Source organism: Marmota flaviventris, chromosome 4 (genome assembly GCF_047511675.1).
Source record: "Marmota flaviventris isolate mMarFla1 chromosome 4, mMarFla1.hap1, whole genome shotgun sequence".
Taxonomy (NCBI): domain Eukaryota; kingdom Metazoa; phylum Chordata; class Mammalia; order Rodentia; family Sciuridae; genus Marmota; species Marmota flaviventris.
In genome coordinates this window covers 101390596-101403949 of record NC_092501.1, presented here as the reverse complement: position 1 = coordinate 101403949, position 13354 = coordinate 101390596, and the positions used below count along the sequence as shown (strand labels likewise).

At 34.5% G+C, this 13354-nt stretch overlaps 1 protein-coding gene and 1 pseudogene across 3 annotated transcripts in view; one reads left to right on the top strand and one right to left on the bottom strand.

Moving 5' to 3' along the window:
• The window catches only part of Klf12 (KLF transcription factor 12), a 438598-nt gene that overhangs the window by 414811 nt on the left and 10433 nt on the right, over nt 1-13354 (bottom strand). The window lies entirely within an intron of this gene.
• On the top strand, nt 1301-5807 carry LOC114094895 (peptidyl-prolyl cis-trans isomerase A pseudogene; annotated as a pseudogene).

The window sequence follows — 13354 nt, the reverse complement described above, 5'->3', positions numbered from 1 at the left end:
ACTCTACACAATGCCCTAAAACAGATCAATGGAGACTATTTCTTTGTTCCTAGGGGGAAAAAGTCCAGAAATACATACTTTTTTTGCCTCATAATGCAACACTCTTATTCACACAGAAAGACCTGCTCTGATTGAGGCTTCGATCTCTTTAAATTCCTCATACATAGTCATGAATGTTTTACAGTAAGTGTAGTTTTACTTGAGTGGTAGAAAGTCAAACTATTAAGTAAACTTACCAAGTGTAAAAGCCATATTTTTCAAGATTTCAGGCTTTCTATCAAAACACAATCCTTTGCACATTATAAACACTCAATGAGAATGAGTTGATTTTCATGACTGTAATTGTTCCCAGTACACAGTTTAAGATTCCAAAGCAGGATTTTTCAGAAAATATTTTAGATCATACTGCTATGGTCTTCAATTGTTAGAAATTAAGATAGCAATTTTGAAACTTATTTTTTTAATAATATTTATTTTTTTATTAGTAGTTGGACACAAAATATTTGTTTTATTTATTTATTTTTATGTAGTGCTGAGGATGGAACCCAGCCCCTCGCATGCACTAGGCAAGTGCTGGACTGCTGAGCCACAACCCAAGCCCCTCAAAACTTCTTTTGACTGTAATTATGGCTGAAATAATTATTCTGTTTAAGATTTGTATTAACTAAAGAGACTAATGAACTGCTATTAATATATAAAAACATATTGCAATGGGACTGGGGCTGGGGCTGTAGCTCAGTAGCAGAGCACTTGCCTAGCATGAGTGATGCACTGGGTTCGATCCTGAGCACCACATAAAAATAAACAAATAAAATAAAGGCATCTGTCCATACACAACTACAAAAATTTAAAAATGTATGTGTGTATATATATAGCAAATTATGAAATAGTGCTAGCAGTACAGTGTAGCTATAGGCTTAAATTCATAATAAAATACTCCTCATATCCCATCATACCAACACACCAAAATAAAAAGACTTAGAAAGGAATGTGAGAAAAATGGCAGTCACCTTGCTGCAAGAAAGTGAGAAACCTACTTTTGCTACTCTTATCACAACAGAATAAGTTATGAAAATTCAAGTAATTAATCAAAATGAGGTTTCCACATCAAATAGAATTGTTGGTCTTTCCATTATCAGTTAACTGAAAAAATAAGATTTGAAGGAATTGGTTGATTTTGACCAACAAAGGTTCACAACGTAAACAGCTTCTCCCCAGCAGGGAACAAAGAATACCCAGCACCCAGATCTTGGTTTCTAAATACTATTCTCCAATAAGATGAACCAGAGACCCACAGACAATGGCTGGTTTGGTGGCAGCAGTAGGGGAAGCACCAGGTGAGCCTGTGGAATCCAGTAACACCAGAAAGTAAGAAAGTGCTCAGACACAAAAGAATAGGGGGATGGCACAGGATTATTACCAAACACATAAGATCTCTTTAATCAAAGCTGGAAAATCTGAGTAACATGGTATTATATTATGAATCCATGTACAAAACAAACCTACATATGTCCCTACTGATTAAAAAATAAATAAAAATAAGTGGAGGAAAAGAAAAAAATCTACAGAATTCTAAATACTATATATAGTTATTTTCACCCTACACACTACCTTAAGGGTAAAGAAGATTTAGTGACTGGTTTCAAAATAAGAAACAAGAGTATGACGAGGAAAAAAGTAACTTTACAGTGGAGAAACTTGGTGAACACTACTTTAAGTAAACAAAGATTAACATCACAAATAGCATCCTGTGGATCTCAAGACAGGATGCAATGATATAATAAAACTTGACACATTACATTGAGAAGGGCACTTCACCTCTGATATTTTTTTCTAAACCCCATAATGCAGTCTAATCATGAGAAAAAAAACATCAGATGAAATAAAACCAAAGGATGTTCTACAACAATGACCAGTACTCCTCAAAATCATTAAGATCATGGAAAAGAGAGAGACCATGAAACTATCATAGAATAGGAGAAGTTAGGCAGACGGGACAGCTGGATGCAATGCAGCACCTGATCTGTACAATGGAAAAGAAAGAAGATATTAATAGAAAAAAAATGAAGAAACCCAAATACAGCAACCTGCCAATGTCAATTTCTTAGCCTGGACAAAAGTACCGTGACAAATGAAGTGGGTCACAGGATGTTGGGTTTGCTTTTTGTTTGTTTCTGTACAATCTCTTATCTGTTTGACAGGTATAATAAATTTATTTACTTATTTATTTATTTATTTATTTATTAGTATTTATTTAATAGTAAAGTTATATGATGTCTGAAATTAGCTTTATAGCTTAAAAGGGGCAAAAGAAGAGCAAACCAGGGGATTTCTGAAACAAGATGGCAAAATCCCAAGAACTGCTGAGGTTTAGCCTGGGAAAGTGAGGGTTTCTTATACTATTCTTTCACCTTTCCCATATATTAAATTATTTGCACAAGAAAAAAAGATCTTAAAAAAAAACAAACATTTAAAATGTCTGTGGTTCAGCCTGCCGTCTTAATCTCTTTAAATAAGCCATATCTCTTTGCAATGCTTAATGACTTTTGTGAAGTTTGGTAAACTGTTAGGGAACATACTACATATGAAATTATGTTAAATAAAATTCTTAAGGATCACCAAAACAGACATAAAGTTTGTAAGCACTTCATTAGTTAGGTTGCAAAAGATAGCTCAGTATTTTTCTGAATGATACTTAACTAGTCTCCTATGAATACTGTGATTGCCCATCCAGGAAGTTAATCCATTTCTTGGTGAATAAGAAAGCCAAGGACAAAGTGGCTGATAGCTATGAAGGCTGATAGGTTGGTGCAACAAAGGAGAAATGCATTCTTAACCACACCTTGAATGTATTAAATTATGGCCAACAGAGTTTCAAAACTGGATATAAAAATGAAACTAAACAAGTCTTCTGATACATTATCATCTCTAATGGCCAATTTACAAATCCACTTTCCCAGGGACCTTAATTGTAAGAAGGTGAGGGCTTAAGAGGGTCACTGCACATGTACACATCTGCACATACACACGCCTTCCAAAGAATAAGGTAAAAAAAAAAGAAAAGATATAATATAAACATTTAAGAAAAAAAAAGATAAGACACAGTACTTGGAAGAGAAATTCAAGAGACCAAACATGAAGAAGATAAAAAACAATGGAGGAAAAAAAAAGATGAAAGACAATAATTAAGATTTTTATTCAAACTGCCTGCTCTAAAGACAAGTGTCTGCAGACCTAAAGGGTCACAAAGAAAGAAGGTGGATTGATAAGAAGTACACACTGAGTCATGCCCCAGCAAAATTCCTAAATTCCCAAGATAATTAAAACGAAACACAATTTTTCAGAATAAAAAGCAAGGTTATTATTACAACCATCACAAATGCATCAACTGCTTATGAAAAATCATCTAAGCCCTTGTGGTCTTAAATAGAGGCCTTTTTCCTCTGGGGTAGAGCTGTTCAGTAGTTCAAAAGGCATGAGGAACCCATTTCTATTCTGTCTTTTCATTGTACTCACCATGACACTTTTGTCAACTCATTCTCTTGCAAAGTAGACTCTATACTATAGTTTCAAATATTGTGTCTGCTGTCTTCAAGCTTTTATCCCAATTAAAAAAAAAAAAAAAGAAATCCCCCAAGTCTCCAGCACACCTTACTTTACACCTCACTACACCTCATCCTAGCTAGAAGTAGGAAGAGACAGCATATACTGCCTCACAGTGAAGGACAGGTTGTTAGGAAAGAGACACCATGGAACCAACTACAATCTACCATAAATACAAAGGAAGCATAATCAAAATGGAATCACACATGTTATTACAAAGAAGAGATCCAGGGTCATAGCAAAAAAACAATAAACTGGGAACAAAGGAAAGAGAACCTAAGTACTACTCACTGATCTGAGTGAGAAATATTTGAGGATAAGTAAAAATTCAGTGATAATTATACCACCATAACCTTTCTAATGAAAACACTGAATCATTCTAACCAAATAATAAGTGAATCAGAGCAGTACTGAGACCTCCTGCTAAGGACGGATGAAAGAAAAGTAGAAGTAATGGGAAATAAGCCATTTCATGTATGAGTAGTTACATCAGAATTGATGGTCTGGGTACACATAGATATCATTGAGCAAGGATCTGCAAAAGAAGGAAAATTCTCATCATGGTCTAAGACAAAAAAGTAGCAAACCAACAATAAAAATTAAAAAAAAAAAGTAGCAAACATTTCAGCAAAACCAGCAGATTACAAGAGGAAAATGAGGAAGCCAAAGTGCACCAAAGGTCCATCCAAATGGGAGGAGAAAAGGAAAGGAAATTAGAGTTTTCATAGGGTTATTTTGTTTTCAAAGATTTCAAGAAAAGTGGCTGGGATTGAGGCTCAGCGGTAGAGCACTTGCCTAGCATGGGCGGGACCCAGGTTCGATCCTCAGCACCACATAAAAATAAAGACATTGTGTTGTGTCCATCTACACCTAAAAAATAAACGTTTGAAAAAAAAGATTTCATGAAAAATATAATCTCAATAAAAGCAGTTGTGTATCCATTCAGCTACTGAGCTCCATACAACCCAGGACATCCCATCTAAGAGGGGTCGATTCACATTGCACACAGCAAAGTTTTGCATGTTGCTGAAATGTTCTACTGATGACAGTGCATTACAACCTTTTCAAAGAGTGGTGGTGTCTTAAGGAAGTCATGTGTTTTCTTTCTCACCTAATATCATTATTTGAGGGCTGGGTTGTGGCTCAGTGGTAGAGAACTTGCCTAGCACATGTGAGGCTCTAGGTTTGATCCTCAGCACCACATTAAAAAAACATAAATAAAAATAAAAGTATTGTGTTCATCTACAACTATGAATAAATAAATATATCTTGTTGGGTATTGTGGTCACAGTGGCAAAAAGCTAAGACAACGTCAGATACAGTATACAACAAAGGACTTGTTCAGAACAGTATTTCTAACTTTAATGCTTTCACAGTCTTGAAGCCTTTTTTTTTTTTAAATAAGTAAAAGAAAAGAAAAAGACTACAGAGAATTAAATATATATATGCATTACTAAAAGTCATGAGAGCAAAACCAAGGAAAAGCATGTTATAATTGGTGAATAAATCCAAAAGATTTTTATAAAAATGTGTAAGAGTATTAAAGCAAGTTGTAGAACATTTAAGAGGAAAAATAATATGAGATATAAGAAACCACACATGTCAACAGAACAAATATAATGATTTAATGAGACTATTACATGTTATCCTGAGGCAAAAATTTAAAAAATAATAGCCTAAAGCAAAGGGGCGGCTTTACCCATAGTTGTTGTCTGTCAGCCTTGGTCAACCCCACCATGCTCTTTGACATCACCATTAATGGTGGGCCCTCGGGCCTTGTCTCCTTCAAGTTGTTTGCAGACAAAGCCCCAAAGACAGCTTTATTCAAGAAAATTGTCATGTTCTGAATACTCGAGAGAAAGGATTCAATTATAACAATTCCTGAATTCAAAGAATTATTCCAGGATTTATGTGTCAGGGTGGCGACTTCACCATCTACAGGAAGAAGTCTGATGAGGAGAACTTCATCCTGAAGTGTACAGGTGTAGGCATCTTGTCTATGGCAAATGCTGGGCCAAACACAACAGTTCCCTGTTTTTCACCTGCACTGCCAGACTGGGTGGCTGGATGGCAAGCATGCGGTCTTTGGCAAGGTGAAACAGGGCATGAATACCATGGAAGCCGTGGATTGCTTTGGGTCTGGGAATGGCAACACCAGCAAGAAGATCGCCATTAGCAACTGTGGGCCATTCCAATACATTTGACTTGTGTTTATCTTAACCACCAAACCATTCTGTCTGCAGCTCAGGAGAGCACTCCTCCACCCCATCTGCTTACAATATCCCATAATTTTTGTGCTCTCCCTGCAGTTCTTTGGGTTCCATATTTTCCTTATTTCCCTCCCAACTCCTGCTAGAGTTTAAAGTTTATAATCATAAAATAAAAACTAAATAACAAAAATAAATAAATAAACAGGTAATTTCCTAGCTAAAACTTGGTGGAAAAACAAAGTTAAAAATGTTAAGGGACTAATACATAGAAGAAACTGTCAAAGAAATTAAATATATATCACCAAGGGACAAAAATAAGGCCATGACACACAAGTTCACATTTGTTTTTAAGGAAGTGAAGCTCCAATTACAGTTCATGAAAAGTAATGAATACTTTCTCAATTTATTTACATAACCACCAAAATGTTTATTCAAACATTTTATATAATTAGTGTGGTGGCACATGCCTATAATCCCAGCCACTCAAGAGGATGAGGCAGGAGGATCATGAGTTTAAGGCCAGGCTCAGCAACTTAGTTCAAGACCAACCTCAATAACTTAGCAAGACCCTGTCTCAGAATAAAATATAAAATGGATTGGGGATATAGCTCACTGGTAAAGCACTCCTAGGCTCAATTTTCAATTTTAAAAAAAAGCAATCTTGTATAGATCAATCCCACTTACAAATATAGATGTAATATTCTATATGTTATTATAATTTGCAAATAAAATGAATCAACTTACACAAAAGTAATAAATTATGAAAAATTAGACTTTGTTCCATAATGCAAGGATAGTTCAATGCCAACAAATCTTACAATACAACCATTTATAACTGTCAACTGAAGGAATAAATGGATGATTTATCAGGATATGAAAAAGTACCTACAATAAAATTCAATGGCATTTAAAAAAAAACTAAGACATTTAAAATAGTTATAGAAAGAAAATTTTATATGTTGAAAGCCTTACAAAATCATTGTTTTTGAGCCCAAAATTGAACTTACAAAACAACAAGAGGAACTTAACTTCATTACGTAAGATTCCAGTGGGTAGTCCCATTACAGAGAAACAGGATATTGCATTTGGCTAAAATAATAAAAAGGTGAATAATCATAAAAGCAGATAGGAAATAACAAGTAGAACAGTGGTTGCCAAAGGCTCAGGTTAGGGGGAAATAAGGAGTTGTTGTTAAACAGGTTCAGAATTTCAGTTTTATAAGATGAAGCAGTTCTAGAGATCTGTTTTACAACAATATGGACACAATTAACACTACTGAACTTCATACTAAAAATGGTTATTTAGATAGCAAATTTGGGGGCTGGATTGTGGTAGAGCACTTGCCTAGCATGTGTGAGGCATTGGGTTCAATTCTTTGCACTGCATATAAATAAATGAATAAAATAAAGGTTCATCGACATCTAAAAAATTTTTTTAAAAAGAATACAGCAAATTTTTTTTAAACTTCAAGTCTAAGAACATGCTTTTTATTAAAAAAAAAAAAAAGCAAGAAAACCACTAAAACTTTGGCAAAGTTGTAAAAACTAAATGTGGACTAGCAAAACAACTTAGTATTCCAAGAAGACACACATGGCAAGACAGTCCCCAGGCACTCAGTCACTATATGCACTAACATCCTTCAGGTGCTGAGATAAAAGATAAGAAAATAACAAGAGACCTAAGAGAGTCCCTCCCTTGGAAGTACTGGCATGCAGGTAGGGATATACCACTTGAGCACAAGCACAAAAATTGGCCTCACGCCGGACACTACTATTAAATGAAGCCAAGTCATATGCCACAGAGAAGGGGACAAGAAATAATTCTGACTCTTCCAAGTAAAAGTAGACTGCTGCTAATGGAAGAGATGACATTTGTCACAAGGAGGGAGACAGAAGAAACTCTGCCTGTCACTCTCCCCAGAGAGAGAAGAGTATGTGGAGGGAGATATCAAAATCACACACATTCCTCTCTGCACTGAATACTAGGTAAAATTCATTGCTTCTAAGTGAAGGCAGGAAACTCATTCAGGTTCAGAATCTTGCAGTAACACAAAAAAAAAGATTTCTGCCATATGCATAAAGGGATAGGAAACGCAATTGCTCAAAAGTCTGCACTTTAAGGCAAAGGTTGGCTACCACAGGGAGAAAGCACAGGAAGGCTGACAGGTCCCAACTCCAGGCGTAGGTAAACAGGACCTTTGACTGCAGTTGGTGTATGAGAATTTAGGGCACAGGCGTGTACACACACACACATACACACATACACACATGAACCCACTTAGATTAAGGATAAGCAGAAGTAAAAGTACAGAGATCCCAACCCAAGTCCCATATTGCTAGAGTTCAGGGATGGCTGAATAACAGGAAGACTGAAAAAGAAATCTCTACGGCAGTCGAAGTCTTGTAAGACTCAAGGTAAAAACAAAGCATTCCTAGAAGAACTTGACATCTCTGGTGAGCTAACAGTTCAACAGCAACAGCAACCTCAGCAAATATGCATATCTGTCCCTCCCCCATCCTCTGACACTAACACACATTACTGAATAAAAGGCACGTTCAGCCAGGTGCAGTGACTCACACCTGTAATCACAGATACTCAGGGAGTCTGAGGCAAGAAAATCACAAGTTCAAGACAAAAATCAAAAACATTTTTTTACCCTACCAAGGTAAAAAATAAATAAATTAAAGGACTAGGGATACAGCTGAATGGTGCAATGCCCCTGGTCTCAATTCCGGTAAGGGTGGGGAAGCATGTCCATTTTTCAGCATAATAATTATTCTCAATCTCTCCTGTTCTATTAAGACACAGAAACAAAGCAAGGAAAATTACCCACTGTCAAGAGATAAAGCTGTCAATACAATCAGACCTTGAGATGGCAATAATGTTCAAACTATAACTAGAGACTTTTAAGATAACTATGATTAAAATCTAAAAGGATCTAGAGGAAAAACAGCATGAACAGAAAATTCAGAAAGGAGTAGAAAAATTTAAAAACTCTTATGAAAATGCTAAATAAATAACTTTATGTCACCGATGAAGACTTCTTTTACTGAGCTTATAGCTCAACGTGAAGAATTACTAACCTTGAAGGTAAACTGACAGAACTCAAACTAAAAACTAAGAAGATGGGGAAGGAATACAGAGGAGCTAAGATCAGTGGAACAATACAAATCAGTCTAATATACTTGTAAATATATTAGTCCCAAAGAAGGAGGGAGGGGGTCACAGGAAATGTTTGAAAAGAGATGGCATAATAATTTATGAAAAAAAAATTAGGAAGGACAGCAAACTACAGATAAAGCACCTTAGAGAACACAAAGGAGGACAATCACAAATGATAATACATCCATCCACATCAGACTGAAATTGCTGAAAACCAAACTTAAAGAAAAAGTCCTCAAGGAAGCCAAATGGGGGAGAGGGGTGAAGGGGGCAGGGGACATTACATTTAAGGGAACAAAGAATGTCAGAAATCATCTCTTCATGACTACATAAAACAGAGGATAACAGAGCAACATCTTTTAAATAATAAGAAAAAACTGTCAATCCTCACTTTAATACCCAGCTAAAATATTTCAGAAACAAAGACCAACACATTTTTTCAGACAAGTAAAACCTGAGAATAGTCACTGCCTACAGACCTGCACTGTAGGAAATACTGAAAGCACTTCTTTGTTTTGTAGTGGCTGTTGTTTTTTTTAGATAGAGTTTCACAATGTTGCCCAGGCTGGCCTCAAACTCTTGGGCTCTAGCCATCTTCCTGCCTCAGGCTCCTTAGTGCCTGGAACTACAGGCATCTGCTAATAAGTTCAACTTATGATACTAGAGAGAAAGTCTATGTATAAACAATGAAATAACTCTGGAACTAGCAAAAATGTGAGTATATATTAAGAAGCGCCTTCTTTTTACAATTCTTAATTTCTTAAAGGTAAGTTACTGTTAAAAACAATAGCTAGAAAATGTCTAGTTTCTAACACGTATAATATATAAAGAACAATGAGAAAAAATGGCAGTATCCTCTTACAAGATTCTGACATCATACAAGAACCCACAAAATATTATTGAAGGAAGAATGTATAAAGTTAATGATGTATACTAAAAATTCTATGAACCACTGAAAATATAAATCAAAAGGATGCAACTAATATGCCAATTGTGGAGATAAAAATAGAATACTAAAAAATATAGGGCTGGGGTTGTAGCTCAGTGGTAGAGGGCTCGCCTCGCACTTGTGAGACCCTGGGTTCGAGTCTCAGCACCACATAAACATAAATAAGTGAAATAAAGGTATTGTGTCCAACTATAACTAAAAATAAATATTTTTAAAAAAGAATACTAAGGGCTGAGGATGTGGCTCAAGTGGTAGCGCGCTCGCCTGGCATGCGTGCGGCCCGGGTTCGATCCTCAGCACCACATACAAACAAAGATGTTGTGTCTGCCGAAAACTAAAAAAATAAATATTAAAATTCTCGCTCTCTCTCTCTCTCTCTCTCTCTCTCTCACTCTCTCTCTTTAAAAAAAAAAAAGAATAGTAAAACATAATCCAGCCAAAAGAAGATAAGAAAAGACAAAATAGAAGAAAAGAACACATGAAATAAATAGAAAACAAATACCAAGTTAAAGATAGAAATCTAACTATATAAAAATTTTTATAAATTTTAAAAATTTAAATTTAAAAATTATATGTGAATGACTAAGTATTCTACATAAAAGTGAGAGATGTTAAGATAGTATTTTAAAAAGTAACATCTAAATTTATGTTGTCTATATGGGAAAAAGTTACATTACATAATGATAAAGAGATCAGGTCACCAGGAAAACACAGCAATTGTATATGTGTGTGTGTGTGTGTGTGTGTGTTTTCCCAGTAACAAAGCTTCAAAATACAAAAACAGATAAAACTGAAATACGAATCAAATTCACAATTGGTATTTCAATACTTAAGCCCTTCTTTTCCAATAACTAAAAGAATAAGGAGTCAAAAAACAAAATGATTATTTAGAGAACATCTGAACAACTTTTTAACCAATTGGCCTGACATTTACAGATTTCTTAACCTAATAGGGTAGATACATTGTTTTCAATTGCACATGCAATAATCACCAAAATAGACCATATTCTAGGCTGTAAAGTAAATCTCAGTATTAAAGGATTGAAACCACAGAAAGTATGTTTTCTAAAAACCAAGAAACTCAACTAGAAATCAATAAAAGACATCAGAAAAATCCTCAAATGCCTGAATACAAGCAACACAATTCTAAATAATCCAGGGTCAGAGAAGAAATCACAACAGAAATTTAAAAATATATTTTGCTGAATAAAGACTTAAGAGAAAAAATTAAAACTACTGACAATTACCTCCCATTAAAAATAAATATATCCTTAACAAAATATTAGAAAATCACACCCAATTCTATTTAAGATAATCCATCAGAATCAAGTAATTTTATAAAAGCAGTCCAAGTCTGGTATAACAATCAAAAATCAACTAGTATAAATTCACTACATGAACAGATTAAAAACGAACACTATATATGTCAATAGATAAAAATTAACCAAAAACTATGAGGTATTTAGAAACAAATTTAAAGAGAAAATGGCCATCACAAAAAAATAAAATGTTCTTGAAGTATAAAAAATAAGACACCGAGCCAATGGAAAGCCATCCACATTCTTGAACTGGGATAATATAACACACTGCTAATAACATCAAAATGTTAATTATCTCAAGATTATATACAATTTAACATAATCTCAATTAGAATAATTATAACAGGGTTTCATATATTTTTCCCCAAGGGAGGTGGCAGCATGCATAACATATTCTTTTACACGTGAACAGATAACTAAGAAAAAGTCTGGGACTATGAGACGTAAGAGAACATAAGACACAACAAATTTGGAAGTTATATTCTCTTGAAAATGACGACACAATGGTATACATCTGAAAGGAAATTAAAAGGGATTCCCCCATTTACACTATACACAAGTTCCAAAGGGGTCAAAGATAAAACCAAAATGGAATGAAAAATTAAATCTGGGCATAGATTATATGTCCATTTTAGCAACAGAGTAAACCTTACACAAAACAAGGCACCAAAGAAAGAAGCAATTATGTAAACATTTTAAATGTTATATAGCAAAGGTGCCTTATGAACAGGAAAGAGACAAAAGATCAGTTTATGAAAAAACAATCTGCCATGCAGATGTCCGATGTTTAGTGGCTCTAGAATATAAAGAATTCCCACAAAAGAACCACCACCCAAGAGGAAAAAAAAATGGACAAAGGATATGAAAAGACAATTCTTAGAACAATTCCAATTTTCTTATAGACTTAGGAAAAGATGTTCAACATCACAGCAATCAGGAAATAGTAATTAAAGTGAAAATTAGATACAACTACACAATCATCAGCCTGAAAAAGTATCACCTACTGCTGAGAGAATCTAAGGGAAGGGTATTTACCTGCATTGCTGGTAAACATGTGAACTGTTATATCCTTTTCAAAGCAATGTCACACCATTTATGAAGACTAATATCACATGTGCAGCTAGAGTGATAATACTAATCCTGTGAATCTATCCCATAGATCTATTCATGTGTGGCTATAAAGATATTACCACATTGGCTTTAGTAGCAATAACCAGAAGCAAGGTATCAACTATCAGTTAATGTATGATTGAGTAGACTGGAATAACTGTACCTTAGACCTTAAAATACTATGCAATTTTTTTAATGGATTAGAGCTGGAACAGCTGAGTATGATTTTCCTTATGCAGTACTGAATGAAAAAGAGTTTAAAAACAATCTTGCTGTAAGAGATAACAAAAAAAAAAAAAAGAACTTGTATGTGAACATGTTCCTAATACTTATAGACATGGAGAAAAATATACAAGTATACCCAAGAGTTCCAATGACATGAGTTATAGATGAATGGAATGCTATTGTTGGCTAAAGGAAAAAGCAGAGCTAAGTAAAAGAGAAAGGAGAATGCTAAAAATGAATCTTAACGCCACCATAAAAGAGTACACGCTTTTGTGAGAAAGATATATTTGTAAACACCACCCATCAAAATTGAGTTTCTGCCAACAAAGCTTATTTCCTAAAATCTCTAGTTGCATTCCTTTGAAAAACTGGAGTCAAAAAAGTAAAAATAAATTCACATTTAAATACCATAAATACCTATCTATAAATTGATTGGAAACATTAAATGAGATAATGCCTCTTTAAAATGTATCAAACACATCTAATGTACAATAAATGTGCCAAACAGTCTTTGAAAGAAAAAGAACTTAGAGATATATGTGCATAAATGGAAAAAAGATTTTCTGATAAGATTAAAAGCACTTTAAAAAGACTGAAGCATAAATTTAAAAATATCTAGGCTACTTTTTAGGCACATTAACAATCTAAAAGAAGAAAATAAACTGAACCAGAATATATACTAGGTTGGCCCTTCCTTTGAGCTCAGCAACACTGCTGTATTCCTGATCTGCCTGTAATTCAAAACAAAACCCATATATTATAGACCTTCATATTCT